The sequence below is a fragment of the Anas acuta genome, chromosome Z, assembly GCF_963932015.1.
Source record: "Anas acuta chromosome Z, bAnaAcu1.1, whole genome shotgun sequence".
NCBI classification, from domain to species: domain Eukaryota; kingdom Metazoa; phylum Chordata; class Aves; order Anseriformes; family Anatidae; genus Anas; species Anas acuta.
The window spans coordinates 44,615,488-44,634,167 of NC_089017.1; positions in this window are offsets into that span (position 1 = coordinate 44,615,488).

The window sequence follows — 18,680 nt, forward strand, 5'->3', positions numbered from 1 at the left end:
GGCATGTTTTAAGATTAGAAAAAGTAGGAAAGCAGCTTATTTTATACTCATCAAATAGATGGGTCTGCTTACATTTTCTGCATTTTTCAAAATTTAATATATTTAAAATACACAGAAAGAGTCTTCTCATAAGAAAAAGAGAGATTAAATTTGTCCTTAGGATACTAAATCACCAAAGCTTTGATACAGCATGTGAACAGTATGGACTAAGCAGCCTTTCTAGTCTCTTCTGGTGATTCACTCTTGCTGATAAACCAGCAACAGTGAAAGATCTTAGCAAAGACTGAGAATTTAAATCAGCACTCTGCTCATATGCAGTCCAAGAGAATAAAAAATGATGCATACAGTAAACTACAATTAAATTTTGTTTGTTTGTTTTTTGTTTATTTTTCAGTGGGGTGGAGGAATCTGGTAAGGAGTCAGACTCTGGTATACTCACTCACCCTCTCAGCACTTTGGTTGAGGTTGCAGTTAACTCTCTTAATACAGACAGTTCACCTTACAGTAAGCTCAAGCTTAATAGCAAAGATATTTCTTTAGATAGATACTTTTTTAGATAGCAGAATTATATTCCTCATACTAGTATTGTGCATTGTGCAACTTGAATGATTTTATTCTTATATTCTTGCAAGTACACAATTTTGCCAGAAACCTCCACTGGCAGGTGACCTACTTTTTCTGAAGAGCAGCACACATCTTCCAGTTTTCCATTTAAAGGAAGTTTATTATCAGATTCTCTACCAGATCATCTCCTTTTTTGACAGGTTACAATAATGGAGGTATTAAAATTGGATCTTGGCTTACAAATGAAGAAAAAACAGTTCTCTAAAGAAGATAGAAAGAAACTGAAAAGTGCAGAATTTGAAATAAGCCCCTAAGACCTTTCTTTTTAGTGCTTTCCCTAACATGCCTTGAAACTCCCCTGAAAAATGTCCTTATTTCAGTGAAAATTAGAGCCACTTATTACAATTAGTAGTTACTATACTATATTTAGACAGTTTGTGAATACCTATATATATATAATAATATATATTTTATATATATATATATTTCTCCTGAAACAAAAGTATCAGAATATTACTGGAAAATTATGCATCAAGTTTATTAGAAATGATTCAAAAAACAAACCCATGTGATGTTTAGATAACTTTATTTAAATTAGTCTTTACTAGTTACTGTTAAAAACATCAATAATACAAATCAGTACTGATTCGTGCACAAATGTTTCAATGTTCTGTTATCTTGTATTGGCAGAAATATATTGATATTGATATATTCCATGGTTTAGCCATTGAAGAACATGTGATATGTATCAGTCCCTCATAGCACCACCACTTTGTCACATGTGCCTTTGGTTTACACAGATCTCCAGGTCTCTCATGCTCAAAACTTTTGGATATTTTACTTAACCTGTGTCAAGAAGTCACACCAGAGAAGGGAGAAGACAAAGCACTTAATGATGCAGTGAGATGTATCTGAGTGACTCTGATAGCCAGAAGCAAAGGACCATCCCCTAAAGAATTACAGGTGGAATTGCCCAGGAAGATTTCATTCCAGTTGCTGAGAAAATTCTGAAAGACATGATATTAGGGGTAAGTTTTTGGTTGCCAAAATAAAAAGTTGAATATTAAGAAGTTTTGTTTGTGGAGTTTTGTTACACAACACAGTTGTGCTGGCAGCTAGAAATACAGTGGTTGGAGGGTTGTGTCCTGAAGTCTCATTTAAGCTCCTTTCTGGATGAAGCCACTCCAGCCAAGAGTGCAAGCGCTGATTCAGAAAAGCAAACAATGCAGTACTCTTTGAAACTGCACATTAAGTACACTTAATATCCTTTGACTGTTAATTTGGGGGGATAATAAATGCATTTCAGTATTTAAATATATATACAATATATATTTAAAATAAAACCTCTTTAAATGTAAAAGTGATTTTATTTTTTTCTAGTAAAGTTTGCAGACAAAATTTTGCCTCAAACTGCACTTTTACCAAAATGGGAAAAGGTTCGAGCCATCCCTTTTGATCATCTCTTGGAGACATTCTCAGAGACCCTTCAGCCTACAGAGAAGGATTCTAGGGAGCAACCTCATGGCGCCCTGCATCTCCCTCACAAGGGGAGTGGAGAGGCAGGCAATGAGACCTGCTCTCTGGGGACAGCGACAGGACCAGAGAGAACGGCATGGAGCTGGGACCGGGGAGGGTCAGGCTGGGGGTTAGGGAAAGGTTCTGCACCCAGAGGGTGGTCGGGTACTGAAAAAGGCCCCCCAGGGCGGTGGTCACAGCACCAAGCCTGACGGAGTTCAAGAAGAGTTTGGACAATGTTCTAAGACGTGTGGTCTGATTTAGGTGGTGCTGTGTGGAACCAGGAGTTGGACTCAACGATCCTTGTGGGTCCCTTCCAAATTGGAATATTATGTGATTCTGTGATTCTGCAACATCACCCAGACACCTCCTTGTACCATTTCCCTTCCCTCTTCCTCTGTTAGAAAACCTTCTTAGGCTTATGTCTGACTTATCTGTGTCACCATAAAAGTGTGGCTAAGTCTTTTATTTTATTTTTTTTTCCCTAGACAGCATCTGAAGAGTAATTGCAATAGCAGTGCAGATGACCTGACCCTTGGCAGTGATTCCAAAGGAAATAGCTGGGATCTAATTCCCAGAAGTCAGCACCTTGGAAGATGTGTGGATGGCAGGACAAAGTACACTCCTAGTCAGGTCTTCCATTCAACAGAGACTAGATACATAAACAGTAATTGCAGAGCATACATTAATAATGTAATACCTGAAAGGATTCATAATACCTGATTGTTTCCTGCATACCTTTATTATTTTCATAAATACATAAGCATAGTTGGCACCAGTGTATAAACTCAGCCACTACCCAAATGGAAAAACTTTTTTACTTAAGACCTTTGAAACTTACTTTGAGATCACAGAGGAAGTAATCATCAGGATAGTCTTATAAGACACACTTGTTTTTATATACTAGATTTGTCTTTAGGGGATGTCTCTATAGGGATACTAATCCATGGTATACAAGCATAACATTTATTTTAAATTGTTATTATGCTTTTATGGTTTCTGCAATACAGAGAGAAATCAAGGTGCTTTACATTTTTGCAGCAGTTTACCAACCCAGAGTGTTTACCAACACAATATAGAATGACTTCATCTTAGCAATGAATGTACTGTTTTCTACCAGCATTTCTTCCCTAGGTTAAAAGTTAAATTTCTCTTGACTATATTTCCTTATTAAAATTTTTCCATAGAGAACTTCAGCAATTTTCTAGTGAAGGTCTAGCATTGTAGGAAAAAAAAAAAAAAAGTAATTCTGGGTTTATTTTCATTATACAAAAAGACTGTACATTTGTTTGTTTAATTAAAGAAGAAGAGGAAGAAGAGAGAGGGGAAGGGAGAGGGAAAAGAGAAGGGGAAGGGGAAGGGGAAAAGGTCACATAAAACCTAACCAGCTCAAGGTACTAGATACTTAGAGCACTTTTAAAAAAAAAAAAAAACATAAATAAATAAATTAAATTATCAAGTTCTCCAAAGATAATACAAGTCCTGTATCTACAAATCTAAGCAAGACTAAGTTCTTCAACTAGTCTCAGGGGAAAAAAAAATAATAATCTAATATTACAGGACATAGTTTAAGGACTTGCCTTCTGCATTTGTAGTCACTGTGTGATTATGGATTCATAGTTCCTTAATCACAGAATATTAGAAATCATACTATTACATCAAAACCATTTTTTTTTTTTTTTTGATTATTGTAGTTTACATTAGTTACATGTCAGAGCTTCAAATGTGGCATTTTTGGAAAGGTCAGCTATAAAGAGACTTCAGCTAGGCTCGTAATGAGAATATCCAGAAATCACACATTTTTCATATGCAAAGTGTATGCTTTTTAAGTCTAAGCCAGTGCTACCTTTGAGAGTTAAATATATCCTATTAAAGCCTTTTCCTCTGAATCAAAATGTAACACTGAGACATTGACCAATTTAACTGTCTTGCACTTTGCTCCATCTCCTCATCTTTTCAGCATGCTGTAAAGCACTGCATGTATCTGTTTCCACAATGATTGCACTAGCATTTGCATGGTTACTGATTAACCTCTACATGGAGATAATGGATTATCCCGACACAAGAGACTTTCAAAGCACTTGTGTTGCTCTTTTTTTTTTAAGCACCTGAATTAGTCCTTTGACAAGTCCAAGTTAATTATGAAGTTTTGAGTATTTGTTTTTACTTCAGTAAAAGTGTGAGGAATTGCTTTCTGATTGTCCGCTATATATATTGATTTCACTGTATCACAGCAAAAATTTGTTGAAGCAACTGCTGCTATATTAATTTAAAGCATATAACACCTGCTTTTCAGACATGTGGGCAGCCTAGATTTTCTTGATGAAGGGAACATCAGGTGCTCACTAAATCTTAATGTCAAACCCCATGCATTACAGACAGCACACACAATACTACAAGTAAAGAATGTTTCTTAAATTGTTGTTTATGACCACTGTTTGAATTTGGATGCATAATATTACTTCACAGGTTGTTGAACGTCTATTAATCAGTGTTTTTGAAATCCCTAAGAGCACTGCCAAATATATTGATTAAAAAATAAAATAAATTAAAAATGTTATGATAGGTGAGTTGTGATGACTAACTAGAGAATTAACATAGTCTTTCAACAGCAAATACAAGCAACTGTGTTTATGAAGTAATGAGCACAGGAACAAAACTGAGATCATGACAGTCTCAGTTTATTTTTCTCACTTTATTTTTCATGAAGCGGTAACTCCATGGCTACTAGTCTGCTAAACTGTGAATTAAACACAACTGCTGCCTCTTCAGTATTAACTCCTTACACACTCTCTCTAGCTAGCTGCTGAGTTACCAGGGCAGTGTGCTCTGGAAACTGGCAACTGGGGCAACTGTACATTCCTTTTCTTGCTTTTGCTATCCAATGCCCTTAAAAGATCATGTTTTCTTCAGAGTCAGTCCCAAAGCAGACCTCATGTAGCCTGGTGCATATCTATGTCTTCCAGCTGGTACGCAACTGAGTCACCAGTATCTCCCTTATGATTTTCCCTGGTGAAGAAAGTCAGAATGAACTATTGTTAAAATGAGGCTATGTGGACTTACATTTTCCTTGCTGTCACATTTTCCAATCAGTTGTGCCTCTGCAAAGCCAGTGGAAAATACTGTCATCTTTTGCAAGACCACAAAAGATGTATTAGTGTGGAGGCTGCAGGCTACAAGTCTGCACAGTACGTGAAGCACTGTGAATCACCAAGCTGTAAATTTTCCCTAGATTGTTTGTGGTGGTAGTGACAAAGGCAGTGTAATGCCATGTTAAAGCAGAACAAAGACATTGTGAACTTGAACAGGATGGAAGAAACAGAATGTGTGTGTATTTAAACACAAATGGTTATAATCAAAAGCAGCATGGCCAGCGGGGTGAGGAAGGTGATTTTCCCCATTTGCTTTGCTCTTGTGAGACCTTACCTGGAGCCTTGCGTTCAGCTCTGGGGTCCCCAGGCACAAGAAAGGCATGGATATATTACAGCAAGTCCAGAGGAGGGCTACAAAGATTATCAGAGGGTTAGAACACCACCCCTATGAAGACAAACTGAGGAAGTTTGGGTTTTTCAGCCTGGAGAAAAGGAGGCTTCAGGGAGACCTTGTAGAGCCTTCCTGTACCTAATGGGGGGCTACAGGAAAGCTGAAAAGGGACTGCCAGGGATCGCAGTGATGGGACAAAGAGTAATGGCTTTGAAATAAAAGAGTTTAGATTAACTATAAGGATGAAATTCTTAACTCAGAGGGTGGTGAGGCACTGGAGCAGGCTGCCCAGAGAAGCTGTGGATGCCCCATACCTAGAAGTGTTCAAGGCCAGGTTGGATGGGGCTTTGGGCAACCTGGTCTGGTGGGAGGTGTCCCTGCCCATGGCAGGGGGAGTTGGAATGAGGTGGTGTTTAAGGTCCCTTCCAACCCAAACCCTTCTGTGATTCTATGATAATATACATTGAGTCTACTTTTAAAAGGTACCAAATGCAATACATTTAAGTTGCTAAGAAATAATTGTTACCACTCTTGAGATACTGTAATTGAAAGCTAAGCAATGCTAATGAGACCATCAGTCATGCAAGTTAAGAGCAATTACACCAGGGATTAGAAACATCAAGTTCTTTGTGCAAAGAGCTACTAAATTGAATGACTAATCTATATACCACCAGCATACTGTGGAGAAACACCGGTTTCTGTTGCTGGCATATTCTAGAATTAATATAATGTTAAGAAATGTGAGCAGAAGCCTACAGTTATAGCATGTGTGTGTGTGTGCCTGAGTGTGTGCATGTTTGACAGGGGGGTAGTTAAAAATAGATAAATTTTATTTTTAATCTTAAATAGTATTTGATTCAGGACTTCTGTAGCAAATAGTTTGAGAACTGAATTAGGCTCTTTGAATTTACACTTTCCTGTGTGATAAACCACACTTTTCATGACATTTCCTGAAGAAACTCTAGTACTTACTGGAAGTGTTCAAGAGGGCACATACACTTGGAACAAGAAAAAAAGACTGAAAAGCAAAAAAAAAAAAAAAAAAAGACTTGCTTTAATATGTCTGAAGACATACTGTGCTGCAAATCACGTTCACATAAAATATTTTAGCTGAAGTCTATTTTTATGAAGTCTTGAAATATGATACCTTGATTTTATGTTTACACCTAAGACATTTCTATTTACATATGAATAAATCACAGATACATAACTCTACAAAAAATAAAAAATAAACCTCAGAGACACCATCACTGTAATTTGTGGCAAATAACATTTCAATATAGCTCGTTATTATTTTTGTTGAACTACACCTTCACTTTCAAAGATGACACTGTTTAACATTATTTAAAGGTTATAATTTAAACCTTAATTAAAAGTCTTCATTACAAAGCAGTCAAGCTGTAAGCAATTTTTTTCTTTTGCTTTTTACATCAACTGCTTATAAAATTAAGGAAAAAATTGGATGGAACAGAACTGGTACCTGTTTGTATAGGCATACAGGTAGAAATATGACGAATTTGTCAAATGCCTTTGTATTTTAAAAATATACTTCAGTTTTTGTTAAACTTCGCTGCTTAATCCAGTTTTTCCAGTTTAAAATTTGTTGTTATGCAGACACGTTTCCCCAGGTTGTATAGTAATTAACTTCCACATTCTTCTTCTCAGATAATAGTAAGTGATGGCAAGAGCCTTGGTCATTAAAAATCAGTAAAGGGGGAACTACAGTAGACTTCCTGAAGTTAACCAAACTGGGGAAATGAAAGTGTTGCCTCCTGCTTTCACCATGACCACTTGCTCTCCAGCAAAGGTGAGAGGTCACAAGGCAAGCTGTCATTTGCCAGCACTACCTTAGTGGTGTCCATGCCCATGTGAGTTGGTTGGTACGAGAAAGACAATTTCTCACCAAATTCCCTGCTTGTTACTTGCTTCTTTTTTTTCCATGGCATGTTGTAAAAGCCTAGTTACAGAACTGGTTTCATTATGTCCTGTGGCAAAGCAGGCCTCGAGAGCCACAGGGCAGCTTGCAGAGCCTGTGGCTGGAGGGGAGCTCACCACACACCCTGCCCCAGCTGCCCCCAGGCCAGCCCAGGGGTCAGTGGCCTGCCTGAGGCCTGCATGACAAGGAGCAGAGAGCACAGCGGCTGGCAGCATCTGCTATATGGGGGCAGCATCTGCTATATGGGGACATGTAGCTCCCGAACTGACTTTTTTTTCTTTCTTTCTTACTGTGTAGGCAGTTTTGTTTGAAATGGCTCTGCTTAGGTCTTGACCCACCAATGATCTCAGTGCAAGTGCAGGGAGGGCCACCGGCTGCTGCTCTATTCTTGCACAAAGTGGTTGTCAACGTGAAGTGACAAATACTCAGTTTGGCTCACCATTTACATTTTCACCAACTCCCTGCTGTTGGAAACAACGATAACTTATAATCCTGTTTATTAGCAGGAATTGATGTGCAGGTTTTGCATGCAGATTCCCTGTGAAACTTATTTGTGTTTTCTGCCATGATTTCCACTTCAGGAATACTTCAGTAACACATTCATATAATGCTTTGCAATTGTCTTTAATTTTAACCCTGAAGCCACTCCTGACTGATCTACCTTGATACTGTGATTACAACTCTTAAACTCTGGTAATTGTGGATTTATTTATTATTTATTTGTTTGTTTGTTTGTTTGTTTGTTTGTTTGTTTATTCTCCTTGCCTAGTATTTATCTGCCAGTGCTAATATAGAGCACCATTCCAGTAGTTTAAGCTAACCATTTGAAAATTATGTTCACATTGCATATTTGGGCTATGCCTGAGACTCCTAAACTTTTATTGCAATAACACACAGTGAGGCACCAGTCTCTCAGTTTGAAAACAATAGCTAACAAGTGAGAAGCAGTAAGAAACAGCTTTCTAAGCTGCCTCTTAGCTGTGGCTGCCTGCCTGAGCTCTCCATCTTTATGCAGTTAAACTTAGCCAGACTTCTTTACACTGCTGCAGACAAGACATAGATAATGACTGGTAACCAACTTCCTGTGTACTCATCACTCTGGTCCTTGGATGCCTTCATTTTTTTTTAAGGATGGGACCAAATGCAGACATGACCTTTCTGTCTTATACCACAGGTAGTATTCTGTACAGAAGAGTTTACTCCATTAGGTATTGAAAAGACAAAATATAATCAATTCTTTGCAGGGCTGCATGCATCAATTAAAAGAGTAAAAGAGTACAACTGACATGTTAAGGAAAAAATGCTTCTTGTGCTAATAATAATAGTTAAGCATTAATTGTTAATTTATATATTGATGAGAATGTGCTTACTTCTCTTTCTCCTACATATTTTCAGGCACATAAAACTATTTACTCTCCCTAGTAAAAATAAATAAAAGAAAGGAAAAAAAAAAAAAAAGCTAAAAGCTGTGGAAACAGTGGAAAACAGTGGAAGATCTTGTGAATCTGTGATAATAAGAGAGGTGTAGCTGCAGCAGTAATACAGTGTATCTTGGTTTGCTCTTTGGAACATATGGTGAAGCTATAACACCCCATGAAATTGTTATTCTCTTTGTAACAATGGAATTACTCATGAGTTTATCAGATCATTAACCTAAATAAACAGGGATCATAACCTGCAGAGAAACCAGCCCATCTCTGGTAGCTTCAACAGGAGGTAAGTGGCCAACATGCAGACATCTTAATTGTCTGATAATTGTAGAACAAAACATGACATGAAAATAAGTCTACCTTAACAACACAGGCATACTGTTGTGAAAGGCCAAAGATTATGTATAAAAAAAAAAATCACCTGTGTGCATGTGCTGGTAATACTTATAATATTGATGACTTAGACAGATTCAGTCGAAAACTGAACAGTTTGAAATCCCCCCTATGACTGAATTTTTTTAACGATCTTAATGTGAAGTGACTTTTCTCATCTGTAAGCTGGAGGTTTTCAATAATTCCAATACGTACTTGGGCTCCAGTTGCATTTGAAAATACTACACTAATTGTCTGTCACTGTATGTATTCCACTGGTTTTCAGAAATAGCTTGTGGTTTGTGGTAAAGCAATACAGTGATAATACTTTACCTAAAAGTAAAAACCGTGATGGGAAGAATTAGTTTCTATGGACATTCGCATTTTGTTTCCGAACTACTTTTGCATGACCTTTTATATTTGTTTTCTGTGATTTCATTCCAGAAAAGAATCATCTCACGTTGCTGCCTTTACACATACAGAAGAGAGAACATATGCACTGAAAGAATTTATGGGGTATGGGACCTACATCACATACCAAACAATATTAGAGTGAAATTTCACTAGCAACCTTTATTTTATGTTAATGTCACTGTAAAGTCACCCTTAACACCCTTTTTCCTCACTTACGCTCCACATCCATCTCTTTCTCTGGGCAAGCTGGTCAAATAAGTATACAGCGCTTTATATTGCTAATGCCTGTAAGAACTACCTGTACTTGAATTTAAATCCTATATTGCCATATTCTATGACATTTGAGGCATACTTGCATATTCTGGATTTCCTAGATTCAATGTCAAAATTCCAGTTAAGATTTAAAATGTGAAATAAAGACGTATATGATGCCAGAAACACTTACCGTTTCTATGCCAATATACATATATATGTTTTGGCTACAACAGCTTTACTGTGAGTACTTGTTCCGTGTGATCACAAATGACAAAGAATTCCTTGAGGTGTATCACGGAAGTTTTGAAGGAGCACCTTAGATCAGCACAACACAAAAAAACTCCAGTTCTACACCCTCTTGGCCCACAAAATTCCGTTTACCATCAGATCTTATTTGGGAACCGAACATACTGTTTCAAATGTATAATGTCAAAATGTAATCAATGCATTTAGTAGGCATCCCCTGGATATTAGCTAGGGAAAACAGACAACACAAGAACTTCTAGAACAAGAAGAGGAAAAAAATTCAACTCCTAACTGTCTTTTTCTATATGCATGTAATTCAGTTGGGTCCTGCAGTGTGATCTGTAGGAGCGGGGTAGGAGCAGTGTCATTTCAGAAGCTGCTCGGACCATGTAGCTTAGTCTGCTTTCTGTGGCCTCTGTTACGGGCATGCTTCTATGCCATCAGCTCATCTAGAGCTGCCTCAGATCTCCCTGGTGCAAATGCGCAGTGTCCACGTGGGCCCACCTGAAGCGCAGTCAAGAAGTACATCACATGTACTGTGAGAGCCTGCATCTACCTCACTCTGGTATAGAGAAGGTAAGAACTAAAGCCCAGGCTGAAGCAAGAAGGGATTCGGCCATCTTTCTGTCTTATGTCCCAGGTGACCTTTGTGGCTCTAGTCACTAGGCTAGCATAAAAGTGTGCTCTAGGCACATTCTGAGAAAATCCAAATTTTCCCTTTGAGATTGGTGATGTTAAATAATACAACCTAAGTTCTTGTTTGAGCACACACTATACACAATGCAGGAGTTATTTCCTAAATGGTGGAAAGTATTGATGATTGGCAATGGAGGCATAGATTGTCTTCTTGAGCTTGCCTGGCTTAGAGATAAAACAGTCGCATAAAAGGGTAATTTAAATCATCTTTCAATTAATTTATTGCAGATACAAATCTGTGCAGTTGTTTTTACACACCCTGCACTGCTTCTAATACAATGCATTTCAAGAAATGTTTTCTGACATTACTCTTTGCATAAAGGTTTTTCAGAGGAAATTACTTTAGCACATCACTTCAATTTCTTTTAGTAAGTTTTCCTCGGTGAATATATGGCTTTTCTTTGTGAGTAATGTGGAACACAGCTACTGCCACTATTCTTTCAAAGACAGAAGCCACATGCAAAATATAAAATGTAGGTTTTCTAACCACATTAGCTATCCTGACCAGAAAATCCATTACATAAACCTGCTATATATTAACCATTCTTTTTTTTTTTTTTTTTTTTTTTAATTAATAGTAATAGGAACATCATTTTCAGAAATTAAATTAAAAAAAAAAAAAAGTCATTCTGAAAGAAATGACACTGAATTCATAGGAGAAGTCATGTTTCCTGGATTTACAGTTAAGGACAATCATTTATTAGAATACATCTGGATTCCTGTAAGTTATGACTTTTCAGGAAAATTGTATATCTATCTTATTTTACAGAATGCATCTTGGTAAATCTTCAGAATTTCTCTAGTGTAGGACTGAATTGTCACGCATTGCTGGTCTCAGTCCATTCTGTAGACTGGCTGAGTATCCTCCTGGGTACTCATTAAAATAAAATAACTGTCTGAAACAATACAACTGGTCTTCTTTAGCTTTTCAGCTTCAGCCCTTTGCTTGACCTCCACATAATTGTGAGAGATGTTTACCACAGAGCAGGGAATAGTGGTTCCTTGGCAGTCTTTAGGCTCTCTTCCCTTTAATGTCACCCCAGTAGTGAGAGATGCATCTAAACATTCAACTACTTCTGACTCCTAGGAGGAAATCTGCTATTTCACTCTCAGAGGCTGCTTGCAGTGTTTCCCTAGAGTGACTGATGCTGTGCATTGCAAAATGACTGACACTCTGCATTGTCTTCTGGAGCTAGCAAAGCCTGCTCCAGGCTTTCAGATGGTCCTATCACTACTATTTCTTGTCACCTCCTGTCATGGCCATACAGGAATGACACTGAGTAACTCACTATGGTGGAGTGGATTTACACTGTAGATAGACCAGTGGTAACAGCAGTGTACTGGATTCATGCCCTGAATCTGACCGTGACGTAGATTAGATCAGATTGTCCTTACATTCCTGACATGCATTAAGTAAAACTCATCTACTTCTTAATTCAGGAGAGGGAGAGAGATTGTCTGAGAGAGAAGGGATTAAAAAAAAAAAAAAAAAAAAAAAAAAAGATATAAAGGATGATTCTTAACTTTAAAGATATACCTAGAAGTGTATCCCACTTATTTTAGCAATAAAAATGCTACCTGTCAGACATGGCAGGACACTGAATTCCTTTTAACTGTTTGAAAGCTTAAAACTTATTCCATGTAATATCCATTCATTGCAGGCCATTTGGAACCCAGCCTGTTGCAGGACCACAGCTAATGGGCTCTCTAGACAGCAGCTTACCTAGGGCCTTGGCTGTAAGTCAGAATTTGCCAGAGGAAACAGACTAGGGAGGAAGTAGCAGCACCATCAGAACCAAATGCATTGGTCCCAGCAAGTGCACAACCATGTGCTGGGCTTTGGCTCCACGCAGCTAAGTCAGAGCTCAGTCAGCTACTCTCTTTCAGTCTAACAGGGACTGATAGCCTGGCACACCAAGTTCAACAGTAAAACTCCCATGTAATTCACTGGAGTGAGATTTTGCCCATACAACTACTTCTGCATCTTGAGAATTTTAATCTATTAATCCTTGCACAAAAAAAAATGCAGAAATAAGGTTTGCAATCTTGACAACCATGTGTTCTTTTTAGAAAAAAACTTATGTAAACTACACGACAACATAACAATCTAGTAGGCTACTAATCCTGATTAGTAGGGTTTTACAAGATTATGAGTAACACATCTCCTGTTATGTGTCATTTCTAGTGATTTTAGCAATTTTAGTGAAACCACTATTTTTAATCATATTTATTAGTCAAATATGGCTACTAAGCAGTAATAGAACTCTGCAAGTACTTCTGTTCACCCAATTTTAGGCTATTTTTCTTTTCCCAGTAAGGGTCTTGAAGTAGCCTGAAAGTTGGTAGCAGATAACACCTTCTCCTCCAACTTCCCTCCCTGCCACACCTCACTTAAGATGTCTGAAAATACTGAAATTAAGTCTGGGGTATTTAGGTTAGCCAGAGATGTGAACTGGAAATACTGATACTGTAAGTTGGCTAAGCACACTGGTGAACAGTGTGACAACTTATTCCCTGATACGTCCAATCAGCAATGTGACTTTATGACCTGGAAAGAAATCCAGATTGAGTCTTCTCTGTGTGTAACACTTTGATTCAAACTCCACAGACATCACTAAGATACCCAATGGAATTATTAGGCTCTGGATCAAAATCTAAAGACCAGATCATCACAGAATCATCTAGGTTGGAAGAGACCTCCAAGATCACCGAGTTCAACCTCTGACATAACACTAGCAAGTCCTCCACTAAACCATATCACTAAGCTCTAGATGTAAACGTCTTTTAAAGACCTTCAGGGATGGTGACTCAACCACTTCCCTGGGCAGCCCATTCCAATGCCTAACAACCCTTTCAGTAAAGTCATTTTGCCTAATATCCAACCTAAACCTTCCCTGGTGCAACTTTAGCTCATTCCCCCTCATCCTGTCACCAGGCACATGGGACCAATCCCCACCTCACTACAGCCTCCTTTAAGGTACCTGTAGAGAGCGATAAGGTCGCCCCTGAGCCTCCTTTTCTCCAGGCCGAACAAGCCCAGCTCCCTCAGCCACTCCTCATAAGAATTGTTCTCCAGACCCTCCAGCAGCTTCATTGCCCTTCTCTGGACTCACTTGAGCACCACGATGCCTTTCTTGTAGCGAGGGGCCCAAAACTGAACACAGTACTCGAGTGCAGCCTCACCAGAGCTGAGTATAGGGGAACAATCATTTCCCTAGCCCTGCTGGCCACACTGCTTCTTATGCAAGCCAGGATGCTGTTGGCCTTCTTGGCCACCTGAGCACACTGCTGGCTCATATTCAGCCGACTGTCCACCATCACTCCCAGGTCCTTCTCTGCCTGGCAGCTCTCCAACCACTCCTCTCCCAGCCTGTAGCTCTGCTTGGGGTTATTGTGCCCCAGGTGCAGGACCCGGCACTTGGCCTTGTTGAACTTCATGCAGTTGACCTCAGCCCATCAGTGCAGCCTATCCAGATCCTCCTGCAGAGCCTTCCTACCCTCGAGCAGATTGTCACACGCACCTAACTTAGTGTCGTCTGCAAACTTACTGACGGTGCACTCGATTCCCTCATCCAGATCATCGATGAAGATATTAAAGAGAACTGGCCCCAGTACTGAGCCCTGGGGAATGCCACTAGTGACTGGCCTCCAACTGGATTTGACTCCATTCACCACAACTCTTTGGGCCCAGCTACCCAGCCAGTTTTTAACCCAACAAAGCATATGCCAGCCCAAGCCATGAGCAGCCAGTTTTTTGAGGAGAATGTTGTGGGGAACTGTGTCAAAAGCCTATCGTATAATCATAGAATCACACAATCATTGAATCTTAGAATAGTTCAGGTTGGAAGGGACCTTAAAGGGATGCCACCCACTACATCAGGTTGGCCAAGACTCCACTCAACCTGTCCTTGAACACCTTCAGAGATGGGACATCCACAACCTGTTCCAGTGCCTCACTACCCTTACAGTGAAGAATTTCCTCCTAATGTCTAGTCTAAATCTATCCTCTTTTAGTTTAGGACCATTACCCCTTGTCCTATCATTATCTACCCAAGTAAAGAGTCCTTCTCCATCTTTTTTATAAGACCCTTTTAAGTACTAAAAGATCACAATGAGGTCTCCCTGGAGACTTCTCTTCTCCAGGCTGAACATCCCCAGCTCTCTCAGCCTTTCTTCGTAGTAGAGGTGTTCCAGCCCTCTGACAATCAGATGGTCTACTGTGCTTTGCAGGGACACTACTAACGCATGCAGGTAGACAATAGAACTTCAAAATTATTGTCGCAGTACACTTATTTTTAATAAGCTTTTAAAAAATGTGGAAACAATCTGCTAGCCAGTTGTCTGCCTTTCTTGATGCTTGAACATTTTTATTATTTTTTGTTTAAATCCAGCTTCAAGACTTCAATTGAGCTAAGGTTTTATGAAAAGGTTTGTGAAACTGATCCTGTAAATTTTCTCAAATAAATATTCCAAATATCCTCAGTAGGATTAACTCCAAATGTCTGCTTCCCTAGGGCAGCATGAGAGGCCCAACTAACAATTTTGATCCAACTAACAATCCAGCCCACTTTTTAGTGTGCAGGATATATGGACATTGAGATCTAACTCACTTCTTTTAAAGTGCACAAAGATCTTTTTGTTGTAAAAATCCATGTCCTAGACAGGTAAAATAATTCCAATTTTGATTACTCTTTTTTTTTTTTTTTCCTCCAGAATGCTGTATTTTCTCTAAGTCTCATTTGTATATATCCCTGCTTTTGAATCCACAGCAGGTAATAGTTTACACTTGCCTTAGGGATGTCAGTGCTGAGTATGTGATGTTCTTCAGTCTTCGCTCCAATATCTGCACTTTCTTTTTGCATTTGATGGCAAAATAACTACCTTTCTAGTTGTAGCCAGCAAATTTTATGATACTCAGAGGCAGAAAGGTCAGGACAGTCTCTTTTACAGACAGCTACAAGGTAATGAAAATAGGGTGCTGTGACCTATTGGTTTTGGGAACTTCAGTTGTATAATTCCATGTTCTTAACTGTTCCAGTTTCCGAATAACACCATAAAATTATTATTATTATTATTATTATTATTATTATTATTATTATTATTATTATTATTATTATTATTATTATTATTATTATTATTATTATTAATAATAATAATAATAATAATAATAATAATAATAATAATAATAATAATAATAATAATAATACCCAGTTACAAATACGACAAAAAAGCTTTTTTTTCACATTTTGCCATTGCACTTTACCATCTATTCTCTATTAACTGTTCTCTTAATTTGTTTGCTCAGTCTTCTCTCTTGAGCAGATAAAAAGGATTCATTAAAGTAAAGTCTAATGCTGTCAGTGGCAGGAGAGCTGACAACCCTGGCAGTTTTGGCAAGTCTATTAAGCTGGCCTAAGCATGCTAATATTTTCTAAATTGCCTCTATTCAGAGCAGTACTTTGCAAGCATCATTTGCATATTTCATACATCTACAAGAAACTAAGTTATGCAATTCTAATGAGTAATAAAAAAGCAGACCCCTCCTGCTTTACATATAGTTCTGTCCTAAAAGAAGCAGCAACAGCATTATTATCACTTGTACCAGAAGCACTTCCTGAGATTACAGAAAGATCTAACATCAGTTTCATGACAGTACTCAATTTCAGACACTATTAGAAAAGGTGAGAAAGAGAGAGAGAGAAAAAAAGAGAGAAAGAGAGAAAAAGAAAAAGAAAGAAGGAAAGAAGGAAAGAAGGAAAGAAAGAAAGAAAGAAAGAAAGAAAGAAAGAAAGAAAGAAAGAAAGAAAGAAAGAAAGAAAGAAAGAAAAGAAAGAAAGAAAGAAAGAAAGAAAGAAAGAAAGGAAGAAAGAAAGAAAGAAAGAGAGAGAGAGAGAGAGAGAGAGAGGAGAACTGGACAATCAAAAACGACCTTTATTTTTTTATTTTTTTAATTTTTCTAAGGATTTCCTGCTATAGCCCTTTTGCAGAACAGATGTTCCGAACCTATCTAAATAACATCTGTTATACCCGTCTAGTATAGTTTATCTCCAGTTTATCCAAAGGGAAGAAACAGATTCTACAAATCAGTGACATTTGCTGTCATTGCAATAGCACTTAATATGGTAGAAGATACTCTGAAGAGTGATATTCATAAGTGAAATATATAACAGTCTGCACCATCCAAGTAAAAGCTTTTATCCTCCCTAGTAGCATTTGCCATTCTGTAATTGAAACAAGGCTTTTAAAGCAAGAAAGCATTGAACATTCATCTCCTACACAAGAGAACAAATTTGTAGCAGTAGATGTGTTATCGTTTGATAAAGATCTTAAAAAAAAAATCTATAAGGCTTCTAAAGTGCTCATTTCAAAAAAAGAAATGATCTTAATTCTTGCCTCCTGAAAGATTAATGCTATTGTTTAGGTAATGTAGTAAATATTGGGGTGGGGGAAGGAACCCTAATGTCTGACAGGAAACATAATCAATAAGCAGCATGATTTATTTAAGTGCAGATTTACCTGACAGCTATTGTCAGGCAAGTGCAGAAATGAGGGTGGAGCAGTCCTATCACATCATTTCTCCAGCCATTTGTGATGATCACAATAACAAAGATTGGTTAGTGACTGCTAATTATTTATTCATTCTCCATTTTAGGGTTTTACAAATGGTACTGCTGACCTTACTTGTTTATTCATGCAGTTATTTCAGAGGTGGAAAAAAAAATAAGGAACACAGTTCTGTGAATAAATAGGATCATAGTTTTATCATATTTTTAAAGTCAAAACCATACCTGTCCCCAAAAGAAAACACACACACAAAACAAACAAACAAACAAACAAAAAACCTACCTCTCATCTTTATAAGGATCAAGTAGACAAAAACTATCACACGCTCTTCTTTTATTTTGTATAGAACTTATACACCACTTATTCAAGTGAGGGTAACAACATATCAGGAGTTTCACACTGATGCAGACCACTTAACGAGGAAAATAAAACAGTCATCTCCATTGAGGATTATATTTCTGCTTCCCCAGGGAAAGAGAAATTATGGTGAAGCCAGCTACAGCGGGTAACGTGTGTTGCTTACTGGTAAGAGTGGTGAATGCTTATATAAAGGATAGCTAGGCACTTAGATAACGAGGAATCACTTCTTCAAAATCACATCAGAGTACCCCCTAAGCAATTCTCCTGGTTCTTTTATTAACTTAGTTCATCCTTCCAGGATAAAACAGTACTTACACTAGGTAACACAACTATCATTTTGTGAACAGTACAGCTCATTTAAGAATTTTATTACAATGAACAAGCCAACTCACCCTTTTATTTCTTCAACGAGAAGAAATCATGAAGGTATTGTGTTGAGAAGGGTAGAAAATATAATCATCTTAACATTCATTTTCTAGGTTTTCATGTCAACATAAATCAAATGCCATTTGCTTCCAGAATTCACAGCAAAAGGTCACTGTTAATCTTCAGAGATGATGTACACCAGAAGCACTGTTAAAGACAGGCCTTCTTACACAACTCAGTTTTGGTGTTTTATGGCATGAAATTTTGCACTTGTCAGAGAACAAAAAATACAGTTGAGTAAGAATATGAAGAAGTAAATGTCCTCTGTTGAACAAACTTAGTGTAGAAAAAGAAATATAGCAACACTTTTTCTCTTCTTCATTTTAAATAAATGATCTTAAAATCTTATTTGATAATCCACATGATGCTGATTAAACCACTGAATGGAACAGAATTAATTTATTCTGCACCTTAAATTC